The sequence below is a fragment of the Enhydra lutris genome, unplaced genomic scaffold (genome assembly GCF_002288905.1).
Source record: "Enhydra lutris kenyoni isolate GAN:26980312 unplaced genomic scaffold, ASM228890v2 scaffoldscaffold52, whole genome shotgun sequence".
Classification (NCBI taxonomy): Eukaryota; Metazoa; Chordata; class Mammalia; order Carnivora; family Mustelidae; genus Enhydra; species Enhydra lutris.
The window spans coordinates 2273142-2279315 of record NW_019154136.1 but is presented as its reverse complement, the minus strand read 5'-3'; positions in this window follow the sequence as shown (position 1 = coordinate 2279315).

Sequence of the window (6174 nt, the reverse complement as noted above, 5' to 3'; positions counted from 1 at the left end):
TTTTTGGAGAGCAAAGGGAACAAGCAGGGGGGGGGGGGGGGGGGGTGAAGGAAGCCACTCCCTGCACTCAGCTGAGGTCGGCTGGTTCTCTAGGGGCTTCTCATTGCGGAGAAAGCCCCAGAACCCGAGAGCTGAGAGAGCGGGTTTCGCCGCAGCCTGCCTGAACTGCTTGCCCAGCAACATGCACAGCAAGCCCTGGCCATCTGCACATGTGGTTTCCATTTTTCTGGGAGTTTCTTATGGGAAAATGTGCCTATATATTACAAAAATGCCCCTTTGGACGGAACTTCTGTTTTCTTCCCTCTGACTGCTAGGATTTCCCTCTGTGTCCTGCTTCTCCCTTCCCCCACCAAACTCTATTTTAACTTCTAAATAAATAATTAATGGTTGCTACTGGAAAATGGGTTGCTGCCTGGCCCTGGGGTGCCGGAGACACCTACTACTTTGTTAATTATAAAAAGTTTTCCTCTGGGAAGGTCTCGCCTGCTCGCCTTTAGGAAAACAGTGGGTCCTTGTATGTGGGTCTCCTCAGGTGGACCCGGGTTCCCCCGCACCCCTGGGGGCTGCTTTGGGCTGACGGCCGGCCCCAGGGCGCCTTTCTTCCCAGGGAGGGAAGGACCTGAGTTAGTCTCGGGCACAGTCTGTCTCTGAAATGGCTGCAGAGGATTTGGGGGTTTTGTTCATTTGTTTTGTTTTGTTTTAATGCCCAAAAGGTAGCCACACAGTTTCAGACTTAGGGAGTCCTGGACGGAAACACTTGGCAATGATGCGAGGAACGGCCTTCACATTTTTTTTTAAAGATTTTATTTATTTATTTGACAGACAGAGATCACAAGTAGGCAGAGAGGCAGGCAGAGAGAGAGGAAGGGAAACAGGCTCCCCGCTGAGCAGAGAGCCCGATGTGGGGCTCGATCCCAGGACCCTGGGATCATGACCTGAGCCGAAGGCGGAGGCTTAACCCACTGAGCCACCCAGGCACCCATGGCCTTCACATTTTAAAATGCATTTCTGGGCAGACATATGGACACACATTCATCCCTTTCCATTTTTCACAGAAATGTAATTGTATTACCATCTTGTTCCATGCCTCTCGCGCTCGGTTCATCTTGGAGCTCTCCCCACGTGGGTCTGTAGTTGTCCCTTCCTTTCTTCATTACTGTGTAGCGTTCCATGTCGGGGCCCAAGTATCTCCCTCTTCCCTGATGATGGAGGCAGACCGTTACCATCTCCGTGAGGACCACAGAAATAGCGCAGTTCATGTTTTGGTCTCAGTGGCTCTGTGCACAGCTGCAAATGTTTCTGGAGGAGAGATTCCTAAGAGGGGAAAAGGCCAAGTCGGAGGTGTGTTCCCACAATGTCCAGAACTAAAGACACACGCGGAAGTGACTACAAGCCAAACGGGAATTCTGAGTGAGGTCGGGGGCTTGAGGCACGGTTGAGCTCCACGGTACTGGAGGTTTCCAGAAAGCCGTCGTTGCAGCAAAGTAGGCAAAGGCGCGGGAGACCTCTCTGCTGCACACACAGGCTCAATGATCTCAATACTCATTTCATTTTGGAGAAGGATTGAAAGAAACGTCAAGATTGTTCCTTCAAGATGGAGAGAGACTCTGCCAAACTGCCCTCTGGTTCTTCGCAGAATTTACCGAACAGGCCGGCGGCATGGGCATTGTTCGCTACAACATCAGAGACTGAGAAATGTATTCCCATCGTAGGCTGGAGGACACGGAGTTAATATGTGATAGGATCCTCGTTCTTTGAGTAAAATCTTCATGGTACAGCTTCTTTATTTACTTTTAATTAAACTCCAAGAAGAGAGCCCTTTTCTATATCCAGATTTCAGCTTATTGTCCAAAAGGGCAATAAAGAGTATTTCCAGGTTGTTGCCTTAGTACCTGGGAAGGAATTACTTAGCTTTTAACCTTGTCCCTACATTTATAACGTTGGTCACCTCTTGTGAATAGGAGAGGACGGGAACGGATTTTTTTTTAACTGCTCAACCATACCTCCAGTCAGGAATTCAAACAGCATTACAAGAGAAGTCATGCATTTTGAAGGGTCTGTGTGAGGGCGAAGCTGATTTACATGTGTATGAGCTGCGACTACAGGCGGACAGGTGGGCTGACAACCCGAGAAGGACAACCGACAAATTTCCAGTCAGTCCTAGTGTGTGTGCGCACACGCGTGCTCAAGACACTTGGCCCAGGTTAGGTAAGAAAAAAGAGTTGTGGCCTGCAGCAGCAGTAAAGGCCACAGTCATTCTTTATCAAGTGCAGTCTTAACACTAGCCAGTGCCTCCGCGCGCCCCCCACCTAGATGTCCACGGCTGACATCACTCATGGCCTCTTTTCCCCCCACCCCAGGCCTTGGGGAGCTTTGAAAGTCACCTCCAATCAGTCAGAGTTGGCCCAAGCGCAGAAACCTCTTGTCATTCCAGCCAGCAATTTTTCTAGCGCAAAACCTTTAAAACCCCAAAGCTACACATCTCATTCCGGCTCCATCTAGCAGTACGATAAGATTCCAACAAGGACGTGTTCTTTAAAGTCCCGCATAATGCAGTATTCTTGAGAAAAACAATCTGGCAAATCAAAATCGAAGGAGATGCTTTGCATCACAATGGGGCTGGAGTCTTGAGAACTGCCAAGGGCACGGAAGACAAAAGTGCGGGTGGGGCGGCTTTCTAGCTCCAAGGAGAAAACAGCCCGTGATCCTTGATCAGATCCTCACTGGGATGTGTTGTTGGGGAGAGGGGGGACAAGACCGAAAAGACATCAATGCCACGATTGCAAAAATTTATATATGGACTAAAATCATGTCACGAAAGCATCACCGTCAAGCTTCCTGCAAGTGATTACTGCACCAAGGGGTTACGAAAGAATCTCTGGACTCCAGGAGTTGCTTTGCTGCAGTGCTCAAGACAGAACCACATGCAGCTTGCTCAGGGAGGAATGCCTGCCCCTGTGGACACACTGTGCACTGAAGACAAAAAGCTAATGCAAGCTCCACAGTCAAAACACACAAGTATATGCAAAGCCCACATTGCCCAATCTGTTCACAAGCCACTGCCATTCCTCAAAAACCCAACAGCCACACGTCCCAGCACCTCCAGCTGACTAGAAACACTTCTCTCCTTGTGCAATTACATAAGCCCATAAGATAAACAACAGCCTGTTTTTATTAAAAATTTTTTTGATATTTTTGGTCATCAGGGGCTTTTTTCCATAACATCGAATTTTTAAAAAATATTGCACCAAAATATCTACTTTGACCATAGAGTTTCTGGGTGGCCCCTTACATTTTCTGCAACACTCGCCTCAGCTAACCCTGGTCTTGGGGAAGAATCATGACCTCCACAGTTTATTCACAAATGGCTCGTTTAAAATGATTTGTATAGGGGTGCCTGGGTGGCTCAGTAGGTTAAGCGTCTGGCTGTAGATTGCGGCTCGGGTTGTGATTTCGGGGTCGTGATCTCAGGGTCATGATCTCATGGGATCAAGCCTATATTGGGCTCTGTGCCCAGTGGGGTCTGCTTGAGATTCCTTCTCTCAAAAACAAATCAATCTTTAAAAAAAATTATTGGTATATGTATTCATTATACATGGCTTATGTACACACGTGTTCTACAGGCATGTGCACACACATGCATACATGTGTACATATAGATGCATGAGTGCATGCACACAGATAAGCAAATGTGGCAAAATGCTAAAAATGGGTGAACTGAGCTGATGGGTATCTGAATGTTCATGGTATTATTCTTGTCATTTTTCTGTAAGCTGGGAAAGTTTCCAAACAACAGCGGCAGGGGGAAACATACTACATAAAAATTAAAATCCCTAGCAAGCTGTTTGTCCACCATTCCTCCCTCCCCATGCCAGCTCCAGGCACATCAACACGAACCACCGTGAGCACTGTTACTGAGAAAGATATCATCTGTAAACCTCAGGTTTCTTTGACAAGGCGATATTAGAAATATCAGGGAAGAGAATCACTTTGGGAGAAACCGTTCCTTAATAAAGGACACAGAAAAAACAGATGTTGAATGATATACCTAAACTTTTAAATACTTTAAGGGATGTCAAAAGAGTTGAGGCGTAAGTCTTCAAATAAAACAGGCAAGTTTCCTTTTTTAAAATAATGACTCAAGGCAGATGAGGGATATAGTCAGATAAATGATGGATGGACAGATAGAGGAGAGACAGACGCAGGGTACAGAGACTGATGTATTAGGTGTCTCTGTAGAGAGACACGTGGTACCTGGATAGGTAATACTGCATGTTCGTGTGGTTACAAAAATACTTTTCCCTGAAAGTGATTTATTGTGTAATATTTCAATTATTTTTAACTATTACTTTAAATAGTTTTTTTAATCAGTAGATAACTCTTTTGAACATCTAAGAAATACTTCAAACATTTAAAAAGATTTATTAAAAATGGAAGTACATTAGCAGTATTTGCAACAGTAAGAAATTAGAAGTAATCTAAGTATTCCAACAATATAGAAGTAGCTAAGAGATAGAAGGCAACCATTTAAGAGGATAGAGTCAAAGGGTTTGAAACTGGGAAAATCATTACAGTATGGTGTGGGGGTAAGGCAAGAATCAAAAATACTTTTACGACAGGATCATGACGTTAAACCAAGCAAAGAAAGCAAAACAAAACAAAAAACATGATATTCTGAAAAAAGTCACTAAAATTTCACGGTAAAGGGGCGCCTGGGTGGCTCAGTGGGTTAGGCCGCTGCCTTCGGCTCAGGTCGTGATCTCAGAGTCCTGGGATCGAGCCCCGCATCGGGCTCTCTGCTCTCTAGGGGAGCCTGCTTCCTCCTCTCTCTCTGCCTGCTTCCTCCTCTCTCTCTGCCTGCTTGTGATCTCTCTGTCAAATAAATAAATAAAATCTTTAAAAAAAAAAAAAAATTTCACGGTAAAAATAAACTAATAAATTTTAGACACCTGCCCAAGGAGTTCTTTCACAAATCAGTCACCCTGCCAGGGACCTTGCCTAATCACCTTACCTAAAACAATAGCTGTCATCATCACTCTTTACCCCAATATGCTTTATTTTTCTTATCACTTTTCTGACAGGATGATACATATGGGTGTATGTTAAGAACCCCCTAAAGCAAGCAATATTATAGTGTATAAACCTGAAGATTCCATCTGATGGTCTAGAATTAGAAAATATAAAGATCACCTCATGTGCAATCTCTGTATTTGTAAATTATAAAACATGGCAGCAGCCCCAAGATACAGGGATCTGGACCTGTTCTGCATCCACATCCTTCTGGAATCAGAAGGATAGTTCTGGTAAGTGGTCTCTTGGGGCTCAGTTTGGAATTAAAGTGCCCCCTGCCCCTCCACACACATGCAAAACACACTTACCAGAGCTGGGAGGTCCATACAAGTGATTGGTGAAATTCATGGTCTGCAGTTTCAGCAAGTGGATGGAACAGCAGGATCCTCAATTCCTTGGAGCCACAGACAGAAGGAATATCCTAGGACATCCTGGGGCTTAACACAGAGCTCAGACATTGAACAAGATGCAAGTTGATAAAAAAAAAAAAAAAGTACTCAGGAGAACGCTTTAAAGATAGAAAGCCTCCAATTCCTGAATGTTCTATGATACATATTTTAATTACTGAATATATATGATATGTATTTTAATTTAACAGTATTTTCTTTTAAAGTTTCTGCCTTTGATATTGGGCTTAGAAAACACCTTCCCTTCCGTCTACATTTTCTTCTAATATTTGAGAGTATTTGAAATTTTCTCACATTTTCCAAAAAACCAAGATTTGTTTTTGGAATGTGATGTTAAATAGGAATTTAAAATAATTTAATCTTTTTTCCCTAGGTAGTTAACTAATTAACTTACTTGATATTCCAAAGTTGTGAAAATTGAAAAAAAGATCTTGAACAGTACTAACAGAAATATGCTAGCCATACCTATAATTTAAAATTGTATGGGAATCACATTAAAAAAGTAAAAAGAAGTGGAATTAATTTTCATGATGAATTTTATTTAACCTAACATATTCAAAATATTATCATTTCAATGTGCAATCAACATCAAAATTATTACTATTTTACATGTTTTGTACTGAATCTTTAAAACACGGTATGCTTTTTTATACTACAGCACGTCTCAATTCAGCCTAGCCACATTTCAGCTGCTCAA